Source organism: Saccostrea echinata, unplaced genomic scaffold (genome assembly GCF_033153115.1).
Source record: "Saccostrea echinata isolate AGI-Se365-2 ecotype Australia unplaced genomic scaffold, CSIRO_AGI_Sech_v1 ptg000054l, whole genome shotgun sequence".
Taxonomy (NCBI): Eukaryota; Metazoa; Mollusca; class Bivalvia; order Ostreida; family Ostreidae; genus Saccostrea; species Saccostrea echinata.
This window is the reverse complement of record NW_026889803.1, coordinates 63,744,724-63,762,982: the sequence shown is the minus strand read 5'-3', so window position 1 is coordinate 63,762,982 and position 18,259 is coordinate 63,744,724.

Sequence of the window (18,259 nt, the reverse complement as noted above, 5' to 3'; positions counted from 1 at the left end):
TTTTTTTTTTTTTTTTTTTTTTTTTTTTTTTTACAGTATGCAGTCATCACAAAGCACACCCAAAATACACAACTCCTAGGAACCCTCATTCTCTTTCCTCACATCCTCTTCCCATATCATCTTATTAATTACCAATTAGACCTGGCAAAAGCTATATAGATATAAGTGCAAGTACACAGCAATGACATTCTATTCATTGAAGTAATGACATGTTCATATTAAAAAAAAAAGTAAAAAATGAATTTTATAAGGACTCTTTTAGAAATTCCTTGTTGGCTCTCACTTAGAAAATATAGGTACATAGTATTTCTGATGAATCCAGAAAATGAAGCAATTTTTTTCTTCACTATTAAAAAAAAAGTTTGAAATGCAATTTGGAAACATTTAGTTTGTCTGGCCTTATTCTATAAGAGTGCTTCTTCACACTGTGTGAAGTGGTCTAGCCTGGAACCATGATCACCAATGTGGTCAAAACAAGTTGCCTGTTGCCTCACCTGGACACCTCTGTGACATCCATCGTGGCACAATCTATCTGAGCTGTCACATGTCAGAGGTAGGACAAGTCTAGCTCTTAACCCAAGGGATGGAGATTTCTCTCTCGTCTCCATTCACACATAGAAAATAGAAATATAAATGAACGACAACAGGAAATGGACATCCAGCTATTTCTATATCACCTTAAAGTACATCTTAATCAGGAAAAGTCAAGTGTTACATTGATGTCAGAAAGATACTTTCTAAGGAAAAATCAGAAATTTTCATGCACTGTAACATCACTGCATTTTGAAATTAAGAGGCAAAAATTACACATTACTTTGAAAATTAGTATGTACAACTGTATATCACAAAATTTTCATCTCATGTAATGGAAAAACAGGACCAATATTTTACACCAAAGCAGCCTGCAAATATGCTAATTGCAAAATTAATTTCATGAAACACTAAAGCAATTAGTGTTTACATAGAAGTTTTAAAACACAGGCTTCTGTTCATTATCAGTATAACTTTGAAGTATAAAAGTGCAGCTACTTAATAAAAACTTACCATAAATAGGTAAAAAATGTCCATTCAATATTTCAGACACCAATAACTTATTGGGAAATTTAAAAAAATATGCTTTACTGACAATTCCCAACAGCAATTTATACAATGTCTTGGTATCACTGCTCTAAAGATCATTCACGATATTCAATATCCATAACAATGGTTTTACCCCAATTTCGTCAATGAGTAGATCAAATTATACCACATTAATCATCAAGTTTTCTTTTATAATTTGAGGTTTTCATATTACTCTGGATGAAATATGTTCTCCTCATATTATTTTTTTGTGGTGAGTTTAATTATTTTTTTTTTTTGTAGGTCAGACAAAACTCAAATCCACTTCTTTCTTTCGTCATTGTCACTCTCTGATATAACTTATGTATTATTTTTTCCAGCCTTAAAATTCATTAGTGGTTAATAAAACAAAATAAATGAGCATTTTAACCAACAATTCATATAAAAATATCAGATTTCAAGATCTGAGAGTGATGAAAAAATTATAAAATGTAATTAGTATCGGATTCAGTAAATCAGGCCTATATTGCTAAATCTAATGCAAATGACACACACACACCTGTGAAATCATTATTTTTACAACAAACAAGTAATATAAAGTTTAGCGAAAATCCCTTAATCATTTCAGATTAATGTTTTTCCATGTCACAGGTGAGCAAACCTCAGTTTTCCATTTGTCAGATGAAGAATGCAGTATTAAGGTGTACCCATCTGGTTAAAACATTTTGACATACAACTAATGCTTAAAGACCCTTTCTACACTAAACCAATATGTTTTTTTTTTGGACATTGAGAAAATTATTTAGTATAAAAGTGTAATTGTTGAGCTTATTTATGTCTTTTCAACAAAGGGTTCCTCACATTTAACCCCAGGAATAGTGTTCAAAGAAAACAAAGTATTGATGTTGTTTACCTAAGTGGGGGAAAATACATGAAAATAAGTTTTCAATTATCTTGGCTTCTCAAAATGTTAAGAATGTCTGAATTAATTAGAAATTGATTAATAAATTGAAGATTTCAATTTAGTTTATTTTAGATCTAGGGGCAGATTACTCTTAGTTCATAAAAATACAACAGAATGAGAACTCTTAATTTAGTTGCAGGGTTGCTAGTGTATAGAGTGTTCTTAATTCTTAAACTTAGTTTGGTTTTTGAAAATTTGATTTTATATTTAAACTTGTAAATATTAACAGACTCAAGATAAGACCTTTTTAAGTTCTTTGACAAAAAAAAAAAAAACCAAACAAACAAAAAAAAAACAAACAAAAACAAAACAAACAAACAAAATTAAAAAACCTCCATTTCTTTAATTTCAGTTATTTGATAGGTTAGGTGTCTTTGTTCCTACAAAGAGTACAAGTAAGTTAGTTTGAGGTCATTATACTTCGATCAATACATTAAAGTGTAGAAATTGCTCTAGATTAAAAACAAGGAGGTCTTAGCTCCTAAAGCAACTTCATTTTAACAGATAATGTCATTAATTCTGGAATGGTTCTTTACTATTTACAGAAGGCTTAATATACATTTACAGAATTTGGGAGGGGAGAGATACACATTAAATACCCGGGAATCATCTGTATGTCACATTAACTTTTGTCCTGAAATGTCCACATCAGAGGTCCAAACTGACCTGTGTCCATCTAAAGGCAGGTTCAGGAGGTAACCCGAGTAACACTAAACAGAAAAGGGGAGAAAAGTACCTCCACAGAGTCCGTTATAATCCCACGCCCCCCATCTGTCAGAAGAGAGGCTGGCCTGTCATTAACTTTGTCAACAACAAACAGAAACTAAAGAAAGAAGACTAAATCACACAGGTTTTAAAATGGAACTGGTTAAGGGAGATGTAAGAAGTACACAATTGCTTCTATGCAATCTTTTACAATGGCAATATCAGAGAGAAATGGCTGTTGATCATAACAAGTCCTTGGACCACAATGCTCACCTGAGGTGTAGGTCTCTTCATTTCATATAAGCTTGCTATCAAATTCACAAATCAAAACCTTGTTTCACTTGCAGAAATTTAAATTACTGAATTAAATTAAGTTCCCACCTTGTGATCCCACCTAAGAGTCCTGGCAAGGACCAGGATTTGCACAACTGTTTTGGGAAGTGCTTGTACATTAATTTATTTAAATTTTGGTACTGCTCTTCCTTTTAAAGAAGATTTTAAAAAAAAATTCCCTTTATGTTCACTTTATGCATAAAATGACCCTGTAGATACACCAATTTATTGACTAACATCCTATGTCCCATTTCAAACAATAATATGAAGTGCTATCATCTCCTATAACATAGTATCCTCTGAGAGTGTCCAGGTATTGGAGAGTGGACTTTGTGAAATTGCAATGTTTTGAATTTTACAGAAAACAGGTTTATTTGAGTACCTTCAGCAAAGAATTAAAACATGATCACACCCCTCAATCCCAGACATAAAACACACCCTTTAACCTTCAAAAACAGTTTCATCATTATATAATTGCATATTTTGAATTGCTCTATATGAAATATTGAAAATCAGCTTAAACTTTTTGCCATTTTTGAAGAAATTCTCAGGATATGGGAATAATGACACATACAATTCATAATATTACAATGCATTGACTAATGAGGAAATTACATCCTTTTCAACAATGTACAGACACCAAGGGTCCAAGAGATATGAAATGCATTGTCAACTACCAGTAGAACTAAGCAGTTTTGACTTTTCAGAAATGCACAGGGCCAAAAAATGCCCTAGGTGAGCTTTGCTCTTTGACCACCTATTGTGGCCTCATTCTAACATTGGGGACCATGAATTGAACAAATTTAAATCTATACAATTTGGGAATGCTATTAATTTGATTAAATTTGTCCAATTGTTCTTTATTCAACCTCTGGCTCAGGTGAACTAAAAAATCTACACATCAAATGTGTCCTCTGACTCAGGTGAACTAAAAAAATCTACACATCAAATGTGTCCTCTGGCTCAGGTGAACTAAAAAATCTACACATCAAATGTGTCCTCTGGCTCAGGTGAGCTAAAAATCTTCACATCAATTATGTCCTCTGGCTCAGGTGAGCTAAAAACCTACACATCAAATGTGTCCTCTGGCTCAGGTAAGCTAAAAATCTACACATCAATTGTGTCCTCTAGCTCATGTGAGCTAAAAATCTACACTACAAATGTGTCCTCAGGCTCAAGTGAGCTAAAAATCTTCACATCAAATGTGTCCTTTGCCCACTTCTACAAGTATTTAGTCCTATATCCAAAATAAATGACATATCGGTTATGTCCATAGAAGCTATCACAAGCTTTGAAAGTACACAAAATTTAGAGGTACTTGCAATGGTATGCAGAATTTTTTTCATGAAAAAATTCACACACCAAACCCTGCTAAACTGTGTACTTAAAATTCATTAATTCTAATCTTATTAAAAGAATTGGTTGAAGCAAATTAAGCATTATATAAAATTTTCCTGGCTTTTTGTTCTCCCCAAGACTTTCAAATATCACACCATAGCTGATAGTAAAAATACTTGTATTACAGATTACTTACACATTAATTTCATAAGTAGAAAAGTTTTTCTTAAGATTAAAAACCTGAAATTAAATTTTTAAAACGTCACCGCTTTAGGCCAATACCAAGCAGATTAAAATTAAAACAAAAACTTCACACATAACTTTATAAGCTTATTATAACTATTATTAAAATCTTAAAGATATATTTGTTCTACCTATAAAACCATGAATTGGAAAAAAAGATCAAGAATACTTGAAGAAAACTGGATGTTGCTAAGTCTTCTGTAGGTCCTTAAGGGCTGCATATTTAGACCACTGACCAAACAGGCCTAGTACACATTGAAATGCAGGATGTATTATACAGAGATAGTGATCTCTAAGTACGCGATCAGACGTGAGAGACAATGAGGTGAACCAGATTACCGCGAGTCTGACCCAGAAACACAGTCAACAAAGTGGACACAAAATCCCCTGAAAATATTTATCAATTAAAAGAAGAGATTATGACTAGACATCATTTTTTACTTGGTGTTATAATCTTGTTCTTTAGATAAATGGCACTTAAACTCGTCTGAGTGGCGGAGTGACTGATATATTGATAATCAAGATCATCACTGCTCAGGTGTAACAGCTTCTAACACATGTAGTTAATTTCTCAGGCATATACTGTAAACGTATCACATTTGGCTATGTATTCTATTTAGTACCTTTCGCGAAAGGCACCTTCCGCTAAATCAAGTACATCGCTAAATGCCTTGTATATATATATTCATATAAAGCACATTCAGAAAGCACTAAATCAAAATCTACGCTAAATTCTGAAAAATCAATTTCCACCAAATATCGTACATGCCAAATAAGATACATTTACAGTACAAAGTTTTTACTTATAATAATCAACTATTCCTGAACCGCTCCTGATTCCATAATAGAGAATGAATATTTGTAAGAAAATTTTAATCATCTGCTCTTGATTTTGTGACAGAGCTAATGCAATGTATGACAAATCAACATGTGCCTAAATGTACGCTAAATTCACGCTAGTGAGTCAAGTTGATAAAATATAAATATGATGAAAACTAACAGGACTCAATGACAAAATGTGGCTGCTATATTAATGCTTGTATAATATTTTTTTTCTTCAAAATTGCATAGTAACATTTATTTAGTTAAAATTCTTTCCCAAGAATAACCAATAAAGCAGGCAATACATGCATTGTGCAGACATGTATCTTATCTTGATCAAAGAGCAGATTTGTAATAATGACCCAACTTCCTGTCTGGAGAACCAATATTGCAATAGGAAATAATGTACGTACCAAATAATCCAAGCCCCATAGCAGCTTTACACTATTTTCATATATAAATATTGCATAAAAATAAAACTCCATAATACAGTGTTTTAAAGGTTTTACTTCACACCTTGAATTAAATTAAAATATTTTGAAATGAATCCCTACATAATATATGGGTTGATTTTTTTTTTTTCAATGGATTTTTGGAGGAGGTTTATAATCATGACAAAGATAAGAGTAAATGCATGTCTACCTTATTTCTGGCCGATCTGACAGGACTACAATGCAATAAAATGACACTTTTTAGCTCACCTGAACAATATATTTCTCAATGAATAAAATTTAAACCACTTAAAAAAGAACAAATTGATATTATGCTCTAACAATCTTCCTAGTATCAATAAACAAGAATTAAATTCATTGCATATCATCCCCCCTCCCAAGTCAATTTGTTTAAATTGATAATTTAACGGAATAGGTTATTACACTTTCCAACTATGTATAGAAACTACTTCAATGCAATTGTCCTTGAATAGCCATCAATTATTACAATAAAGTATTACTGAAGAATTTAAGACAAGCTTGTATTTATTTTATGAATACTTCTTAGAAACAGTACAATAATGCTAAACATTATCTCTGTGTGCCATTTTTAGTCAATATTTAATCTGGCTCATCATTTACAGGCTAGCCATACAGGCTTGTTAGGTATTCCTACAGAGACCCCTGATATTCACACTGATAACTTTGCTATTGTATCTTGCATGCATTACAACGGTTCTTGTCAGCTGCAAATTCAATAAACTGCACACAATAAAAGACATGGAATTTAATGAAATAATAATGACAAGAAGTTATCCTTAGCTATATCTTTTCTTTCTTTATTTTTGTTATAATACTCTCTCTGAAATTATGTCTTAACTCCTATATTTTTGGGGGTATAGAGCAGACAGTTTATCTCTTTACCATGGATGACTAACAAAAGATGTAATATTTTACCACATAAAGGTCAATTTGAAACTCATTTGTGATGAGGGGCCATAGTAAATTTTTTTCATTATCAGACATGAGACACTAATTTATGATTATATCAACTGCAACTATACCATGATACAACTGCATTCTGGGTGGTAGACATGTTTCACAAAGATAAAAGAATCAAAAGTGTAATGGGCCACCCCTAAAATCTTACAGGTATTGTTTTACAAGTCTCTGATTCAGTACACAATTTAAGAAAGGTATTATACATGTTACATTTATCATTTTGCCATATTTTAACTGTTTGGCTAAAAACCAAAAAAAAGGGGGGGGGGGGTTAAACACAAAAGTGTTAAAATGGTCCATGTAATGACCTTCACCTATTAATCTCTATTAATTGCCCTTATATAAGACACCATGGTCATCTGCTCAAGTAAGGACTTTTATGTGACTGAAACAGGACATTAGATACCAGGTACCCCACAGAAAAGATAGCTCTCCATCTCAAAGCAAAATATCCGACTTTACACCCAAAAGTTAGCATAGATGTAGATATATACCTAGTGCATTTTCTAGACCCTACCACATATTAAACTCTATTGCATTTGGCATTTATCACCACAAAGGCAGTTGTTGAACACAAAGTTTGTATAATGACAGATATTCTCAGACAACTCTTCAGAAGACCCAGCAATATGTCACTGTATTTCCACAGATATTGTTAGATGAAGGCATTACCAAACCAAGTACTGATCATGCCTGCTACTGCAACTTGTGTGATAAGATAGAAATGCTCACCACATCATTAGACAAGTTTAGCTCTCTAACAAGGCAGATATGGCTAGGTACACCTCCACTGGCGTAAAGGAATAAAAGAGGCATTTACTGAAATCAAAACTTTTCTGCAATAAAATAATTTATCTACTACACTTGCTAAAAAACTTAAAGTTTGAGAATTATTCAAATTGTGGTAACAAAAACCACTGGATTACTGTATGTCATAAATCATAAAAATATCTCTGGTAAAATATCCTATTCTGATTCACCACACCTCAGCATTTGTTTATTCTAAGGTGCAGCCTGTAAAAAACATCATATAAACATCCCGCTTTAATTTGTCAAACACCTATTACAAATTAAGGTTTCAAATTCAACATTTTAATAACATTCAAAACATTAAAATACTTTTGAAATGTGCACCAACTTAACACATTCAAATTAGGATTTATATCAGCAAAATAAAGAGATGTCTTGATTCCCTAGCTATTCAAGTAGTAAAGATGTCAAAGTGCAATACCGGTATCATAAAATCCACATCCTAGACATTGTTGATGGGGAGGACAATACAAAATAAAGCTCTAAACAGAATAAATATAACCATTGCTTTGTTTTGCAGAAACCACATTGGGTGCAATCATATATAGAGACACCACCACTTGCAGTTGGAGGGCTGCAAATTTAGACGTACTCGGCACTTACGACCTTTGAGCAGTGAGGGATCTTTTTCTTGTAAGCAGTCCTACTGTGACATGTGACCTTGGTTTATACAGTCTCTTCTGAAGGACGGGTGTCTGCGTCACACAGTGGATTCAAACCCGCGACGTAAGGATCAACTCCTTACTCTCTGACTCTAGAGCAAACACTCTAACAACTGCACCAAGTGGGCAACTTACAGTGCTAAGTGTTAAAATCAGAATGGTAGCCAACTTAAAAAAGTCTACAAAGTATGCAGTTTAATAGTTTGTTAAGGACATATACAACATAGTGTTGAACTTTATTAGCCCATTCCCTGTATCATCTTAAAGTTCCAATAACCAAAAGACCTTTTGTGTGACTTCTATAATGCTTAATGATGCTGTACACATCTTTTATCTTTAAATCAAATTTTGAGGAAATACCAGCTAAAACTTTTTTTCTTTGAATAACACAAGGATTTTTATCATTTGATATCTGTTCAAAACCCCTGGTAATGAATGCTGATATTTTGTCTATGAACGTCTGATGGTACTACGACTTTCATCAAGAATATCTTGAAAAATTAACAGTAGATCTGTAAACGTAAGTTGTAAGTTATATACATGTATGTTGTGTTGACCTTCAAGCCATCTTGGAAAACAATTTTTAAGATGCCATCTGAACATCCTGTGCCTCTCACTTTCTCTAAACCACAAGATCTAAATAAAGTAAGGACTGGTCAATGCTAAGGCTTAATCTATATTATATAACACTTGCCATACTTATTATAGTATATATAAATGAACTAAGAACACATTTGCTAATATAATGCTATTTCAAATTCCATTAATACTGTAGATTCCTTATTTTACACAAGTACTCAACACTGTGAGATGACTCGTAGACGTCAAATCACAAAAATGTTATCGTGAGTGGACTGTTGATGTAAGAGTTTTTACATTCAATTTTCAGCCATATACATGTAAAAAAAAAATTACTTTGTGAGTGGTGTTTCTCGCCAATTACTTGATAATTAATTTCCCATGTAAATTTAGGAATCTACAGTTATGAATACAAAATGCACAGGAGAGTTATTAGCAACTACACCTCACTCCAGCAAAATTATACAGTTAAAACTTCATTCATCACAGCAAACTTTTCCTTCAAAGAAAAACAAAGTCCTGAAATTTACCTCCAACAAATTCGACAAGTTGCCAAAACTGAGGAACATTGCAGGCAACCTTATTGTTGTCTCGGGTCATTGTTATCCTAAAGATGTAAATAAATCTGCAGAAAGACTAAACCACACCAAGGAATTCCCTATGAAATAATACCACCTGGCCACTGCCTGCCTGTGTATTGTTTCCGAGATCCCCCAAACTGATGGGAGTGTTTGGACAATGATCTGGTAATGAAGAGGTCATGTGATGAAGTGCCAATGTAAGGAACAGCTCACAAAATTCAAAAACTGACATTTATGGACTACCAAATACTTTGTGAAGAAAGTTTATAAAATTACTGTTGAGCACTGATACAATCTCTTCAATTTTACAAAATAATCTCGTGTCAATTTGATGTACACATACACTGTGAATATAAAAGTCACAATACACTGTAAATAGTCATGCTCTCCCTATTTCAGAAGAGTGCCTTTTCATGCTTCGTAAATCCTTCAAATAATGTTTGAACTTTGTAAGGGGCTTCAAATGTGTAGGAAAAAAAATACAGGATGCAAAGTAACAAATTCACCAAATGAGCAAACTATGTGTTGAATATCTATAAATACAAAATACAGTCTCTTCTTCATAGACTATAGAAGTGAGCATAATACAATCTCTTATAATCTCTACATTCTATTCAAAAGCTAGTGAATTAGTACAATCTCTACATTTCAATAGCTGTTTAGTATATTACAATCTCTACTTTTTTCAATAGCTGGGGAATATGCTACAATGTCTACATTCTATCAAATAGCTTACAATCTCCACATTCCATCCAATAGCTTATAATCTCTACATTCTATTCAATAGCTGGTTGATTAGATTTAACAATCTCTAAATTTTACAAGGTAGCTGGTGTGAATAATACTATCTTAACATCAAACACAATTGTTAATGATATAATACAATCTCTACAAGAAATACTATAAAAATAGCTTGTGTGAGGAAAATTCAATCTCTACATCACAGACAATAGCTTGTGAGTATAATTCAATCTCTACACTACAGACAATAGTTTGTGAGTATAATTCAATCTCTACATTACAGGCAATAGCTTGTGAATATAATTCAATCTCTACATTACAGGCAATAGCTTGTGAATATAATTCAATCTCTACATTACAGACAATAGCTTGTGAGTATAATTCAAATCTACATTACAGGCAATAGCTTGTAAGTATAATTCACTGTACATTACAGACAATAGCTTGTGAGTATAATTAAATCTCTACATTACAGACAATGGCTTGAGAGTATAATTCAATGCCTACATTACAGACAATGGCTTGTAAGTATAATTCAATGTCTACATTACAGGCAATAGCTTGTGAATATAATTCAATCTCTACATTACAGGCAATAGCTTGTGAGTATAATTCAATCTCTACATTACACACAATAGCTTGTGAGTATAATTCAAATCCACATTACACACAATAGCTTGTGAGTATAATTCAATCTCTATATTACAGACAATAGCTTGTGAGTATAATTCAATCTCTACATTACAGACAATATAGCTTGTGAGTATAATTCAATCTCTACATATCACACAATAGCTTGTGAGTATAAGTCAATCTCTATATTAAAGACAATAGCTTGTGAGTATAATTCAATCTCTACATTACAGACAATATAGCTTGTGAGTATAATTCAATCTCTACATTACACACAATAGCTTGTGAGTATAATTCAATCTTTACATTACAGACAATGGCTTGTGAGTATAATTCAATCTCTACATTACAGACAATGGCTTGTGAGTATAATTCAATCTCTACATTACAGACAATAGCTTGTGAGTTTAATTCAATCTCTACATTACAGACAATAGCTTGTGAGTATAATTCAATCTCTACATTAAGACAATAGCTTGTGAGTATAATTCAATCACTACATTACAGACAATAGCTTGTAAATATAATTCAATCTCTTCATTACACACAATAGCTTGTGAGTATAATTCACCCTCTACATTACACACAATAGCTTGTGAGTACAATTCAATCTCTACATTACAGACAATAGCTTGTGAGTATAATTCAATCTTTACATTACACACAATAAATAGCTTGTGAGTATAATTCAATCTCTACATTACAGACAATAGCTTGTGAGTATAATTCAATCTCTACATTAAGACAATAGCTTGTGAGTATAATTCAATCTCTACATTACAGACAATATAGCTTGTGAGTATAATTCAATCTCTACATTACAGACAATAGCTTGTGAGTATAATTCAATCTCTACATTACAGACAATAGCTTGTGAGTATAATTCAATGTCTACATTACAGACAATATAGCTTGTGAGTATAATTCAATCTCTACATTACACACAATAGCTTGTGAGTATAAGTCAATCTCTATATTACAGACAATAGCTTGTGAGTATAATTCACCCTCTACATTACACACAATAGCTTGTAAGTACAATTCAATCTCTACATTACAGACAATAGCTTGTGAGTATAATTCAATCTTTACATTACACACAATAAATAGCTTGTGAGTATAATTCAATCTCTACATTACAGACAATAGCTTGTGAGTATAATTCAATCTCTACATTAAGACAATAGCTTGTGAGTATAATTCAATCTCTACATTACAGACAATATAGCTTGTGAGTATAATTCAATCTCTACATTACAGACAATAGCTTGTGAGTATAATTCAATCTCTACATTACAGACAATATAGCTTGTGAGTATAATTCAATCTCTACATTACAGACAATAGCTTGTGAGTATAATTCAATCTCTACATTACAGACAATAGCTTGTGAGTATAATTCAATCTCTACATTACAGGCAATAGCTTGTGAGTATAATTCAATGCCTATATTACTAACAATAGCTTGTGTGTATAATTCAATCTCTACATTACAGACAATAGCTTGTGAGTATAATTCAATCTCTACATTAAGACAATAGTTTGTGAGTATAATTCAATCTCTACATTACAGGCAATAGCTTGTGAATATTATTCAATCCCTACATTACAGGCAATAGCTTGTGAGTATAATTCAATCTCTATATTACAGACAATGGCTTGTGAGTATAATTCAATCTCTACATTACACACAATAGCTTGTGAGTATAATTCAATCACTGCATTACAGACAATAGCTTGTGAGCATAATTCAATCTCTACATTACAGACAATAGCTTGTGAGCATAATTCAATGGTTACATTACAGACAATAGTTTGTGAATATAATTCAATGGTTACATTACAGACAATAGTTTGTGAATATAATTCAATGGTTACATTACAGACAATAGCTTGTGAGTATAATTCAATTGTTACATTACAGACAAGAGCTTTTGAATATTATTCAATGTCTACAATACAGACAATAGCTTTTGAATATTATTCAATGTCTACATTACAGACAATAGCTTGTGAGTATAATTCAATGTCTACACATGGACAATAGATTAAGATTATCATTCAATCTATCTGTAAAAAACAATACATTGTGATACATTCAATCTCTATATTAAAAATAATACATGGTCGGTATAATTCAGTCTATACAACACCTACAATAACCCGTAGGTATAAATACAATTTCCTGCATTCAGGACTACATAACAGTACTGGTTAAATTCATTTTTCAGTTTAGTGGTAACTTCATTATTCAATAAGGTAGCTGTAACTTGAAGACCATTCTATTGAATACTTCAGCATTATGATACTGGTCTCCACACGTCATACAGAGAAATCACACAATGTGACTGGAGTTCTAGACAGAGTTAGACAGATGCTTTTCCGTTAACTTCTCAGCTGGTTTTTCATAATCCTGACAATGCTTTACAGGTAAAAATTTTAAGACATAAATCATTGAATTACCTAATATTTAAGTTCCCCTTGTAATTCATTGACAGCCTAATCTTCCCATTAAATGTCCCAGAGTTTGTACGACCCATGTCCTCTGTATTGGAGGGTACTTCAGACCCTTTATTGACTAAGTCCACAGGGAATTAAATTGTGTGTATTGACAATTATGTTTTTCTTGTGAATATATAGACAGAATTACTATTGTGTTAACAGTCTCCCGATTAAAATCTTGCAACACACACATTTATTCTATACGAGAGAGTGATCTGGGTGACCCTAATAATCGGCAGTTCTAATAATAAAAGAGACACCGTGCCACGGTCATATTGCTGGCTTCTCCAGAATTATCTCTTCTTAATCCAGTTTGTCTCCAGTCTTAGATACCTTACTGACGACTAAGATGGAAATATACCAAAGGAATACCTCTGTTTATAAACCTTAAGCAGTCAGATGAAGCAGAAATTTTGCCTCATAATTATTCCATTATTTCTTCATTTGTAGAAGAAAAAAAATCATCAACTTAATTGATGGAAAATGAAGTATTTGAATTGAAATGTTTGCCAGCTGAACAAGGGAAGACTACGAGAGGATTTTTGCTACAGAAGCTGACAATTTCACGATTATCATAAAATATACTACACAAGCTTGCTTGTGTGCTAAAAATTACTAGATATTTAATGTCTGACAAAAAAACTCCACAACAGGACAAAAGTCAAATAACAAAACCTAATTTGTCTATGTATCCAAATTTGTAACTGCCACAGCACAATGTACTTTTGTTCCAGCTATGAACTCTGGTAACTTGGACAGACTTTATTGTCATACCCAATGATAAATGACATTTGACCCTGAATTATAAATTGTTTTTACACCAACAACGATGTAAAAAAAAAATGTAAAACTTTTATTTTCCATACAACAATTCTCACCAGACCTGCTTCAGTAGAGAACTCAATTGTGAAAACCAATTAACTCCTGTGTAAGGATAATCAAATCCAGCATTAAAAAGTCTGTGGATCAAAGCTATCAAATAATCACATTCAAATTAACAACCCATTGACCTTAAACTACTACTTATCTTTACAATTATACGTCCATAACATCCAAAGATTGGAGACCTTGGATCAAAGGATTAAGGCCTATCTCATCTTATCACAGGATAAAAACATACAACTCTGGTAGGATCTTGCACAAAATTTAATGAACATATTTTAAAACAAACCTGTCATTCTGGTGTTACCTGCACACAGAGAAAGTAACTGAACTATCTGCCCTCCTTAATGGAGACGAAAGTTTTAGTATACTGGTGATGCAAAACAATTAAATCTTTTTATTAAATCCGTAAAAGAGATTTGCTACAGTTCACAGAACCTTAAAATCAGGTGGCACATTTAAGAGATACTTAACAACTTTAATACCACACAAAACATGCAATTTTATCTACTGAAAATGCACAGTTGCTAATGTTAAATATTTAACACTAGGATATGGGATAAAAAGACTTCTTACTTACATAACAGATGCTCCACACACTTGCAATGATCATCGTTACAATCAGGTTTCATATAATCCATTCATAACGTATCATCCTCTCTTCATATTTTCTGCTCTAGGCTTTATGAACTGTCTATGAGATGTTTTTTCTGTTTCAGTTTTTTCTCTTTCAATACTAAGTTTTTGCAAATGTTTCTCATATCATACCTTGATTTACAATTAATTGCTCATGATATAAATGAAATACATTTTTGTCAGTATAAAGTGTTAGGCTACATTTACTTTAGGACATACATATATATTTATCAGGATGTATCCATGCAATGTTTATCATAGCCGCTGCCAGATAGAGAGCTTAGAATATTTCATCCATTCAAAAAATGACAACTTTTAATCTCTGCAATTCTGAAAACTTTCTTCAGATTTCCTGAACTTTGTCGTAACCTGGGGTTTAGCAATACATCTCTTTCACTTTTCTATCACTGTAGCATTTTAACCACTATTCCAAATTCTCTCTGTCATCAATCAAACAAGCATCCCTTCATTTAAAAGTGCATCTTCTTCAATAAAGGAATAAACAAAATTAAATTATTACACTTCAGTAACTTGTAACAAATATATGTATATAAAAAAGTTAAATTCCAGTTAATTATCACTATCAGAGGTCCATCAAAGATTTAATATATCAACAACAAATAGAGAGTTTAAGTAGTCCAAAATGTAACTATTCTATACTATACATAAAGTGTGCAATATTGTAAAGTCTGTCAGAACATTCAGCCAATCAGAGAGTAGATAACAACAGGTAGCTTACACGGCAGAAATTTGATAACAGTGTCAAAAATTATGTTAAAGGGCCAGTGGAGGTATAACACAACAATCACTGCTCTCTGAAATACATGTACCTGAAGTTTTTGCACCTGTATAAGACGTAACACTCAATGCAAAAACTGCACTGTGAGCAAGTTTATGAGCACACCCATTGATCTGCAGACTTGTTCAGTAATTATTGGGTGTTACCTTACTATAGCTTTATTCTTAGACTAGTCTATTGCTTTTTCTTAGTTCCTCTCTTCATAACCACAGAAGACAAGAGTGTACAGTTTTATGAATCATTTTAGGGGGAAAAGGTGTATCTGTTGAAAACTTCTCTCACGACTGCATAATAAAAATATGTCATAAATGCAGTTTTTGAAATACTTCGCAAACTGAGATATGAGTTCCATAATTAAAGAAGTGATTACGCACTCATGAAACCCATTTAGTAAATAATTGTGATATTTTGAATCAAATTCTATTCCTTTTCCCAAACTTTCAGCTGAAGAATACACCACTGAAGATTTTTATTACATAGTTTCATTATTAAGTGTGACAATTTACCTCATAATTTCCTTCAATTGTGAGAACCTAATTACGTTATCAAGAATATGTAATAAATGGTTTGCCTTCTCAAAATGCCAGACACACAGACTGGAAGCCCTCATCCCACAACAGGCTTTTGTATAACTAACTACCAAATTTACAGCCACAAATTCCACTTTGAACTTTGACCATTTCATCTGACCTTCAACTGGTAAGAAACCTTGACCTTCACCTCAAAGTAGCATACTTGATTCTGATAAAATTTGGCTGAGCCAAACTGAGCCAGTTTAACCAGGCTACAAGCTTAGAATCAAAAGACCCAGCAAATGTACAATAATGAAAATACTGTATTTCTTTTGTTAAATGTTGCCTAACATAGAAAAGGACTACACTTACAATATTGTTCAATTTGACAGAGTATATCAATCAAATGCTAATTAACATCATAGAATAAACCACTTTTGACACTTAAATCTCCAAGGATGCCATGTTGAACCAGCCTGAGCCTATTTCCGGCTCAATCGAGTCACCCGGCTTGATGCGTGTGCAATACCAGCCCATTAAGTGTGTTGACAGTCATCACCAGCATTACCAAGGCGTGCTGGATCATCAAAATCAAGTATGGTAATGTTAAAAAAAGTTCAATAAATAATAGCAATGATGAGTAGTGATCAGGCAAACAATAGCAAAACAGCAAACATAGTGACTATAGACCATACCAAATAATAGCAAAACAGCAAAGTGACTATAGACCATACCAAATAATAGCAAAACAGCCAACAGAGTGACTATAGACCATATCAAACAAAAGCAAAATAGCAAACATAGTGACTATATACCATACCAAAAAAAAAAGCAAAATAGCAAACATAGTGACTATAGACCATACCAAACAATAGCAAAACAGCGAACAAAGTGACTAGACCATACCAAACAATAGCAAAGCAGCAAACAAAGTGACTAGACCATACCATATAACAGCAAAACAGCAATCATAGTGACTTTAGACCATACCAAACAATAGGAAAACAGCAAACGAAGTGACTAGACCATACCAAATAATAGCAAAACAGCAACCATAGTGACTATAGACCATAGCAAACAATAGCAAAACAGCAAACAAAGCGACTAGACCATACCAAACAATAGCAAAGCAGCAGATGTAGTGACCATACCAAACAATAGCAAAACAGCAGATGTAGTGACCATACAATAACAAAACAGCAAACGTAGTGACAACAGACCATACCCAAAAAATAACATCCCTCCTCATTTATTATGAGATATGAAAATTTTACAGTACGCAAAATTGAATGAGAAACACTTACCATAAAAATACTGAGTTTATCTATATTAATAATTTCTTGCATCAATTTTATTTTTTTTAGATCAAAAACTTTGCTTCTATGATATGTTTGCTTAACTTTATGAATGTCAAGGTTTTCATTAGTTACTTCATTATTACCACACATTTAACTGTCGGAAAATACCACCCCCTATATAATTACACTGATAGTAACAGTTTCAAGTGTCATATTTTTTAGGTAACTTTCAAAAACCAGTTATTTATCTCATCGACTCTGCCATAATGTATTTCATATCTGACAGCATTTCGTTCTTCATTATGTACACATAAAATGGTTGGTTACACAAAAGATCAAATGTCCTTGAAGACACCCACTTTATGAATTAAGTTTGGTAATAATTAGTGAAAAATTTTCCTAAAACATAGAATCAAAGTTATCTTTTCATCAGCAATCTTGCACCTGATTTCCTATTCCTTACAATTTGTACAGGGGGTTGAACTGCCTACCTTTTCCATGTTAAGAGCAGGTGCACAGTTTATTTGAAGTTTCAAGCAAACTACAATCTTTAATTTAAGCAAGACATGATCATTATTGGGATAAAAATTGAAGGAAAAATAAGTTGTGAGTGATCCTCAATGAGTTCCTCATAACAGAAACACCTGTAATTTTTTGATCATCTACCTTAAAGACTTTTCAATTCAGTTGACAAGAGAGTCATGCATGCAGCAAAACTGTAACATAT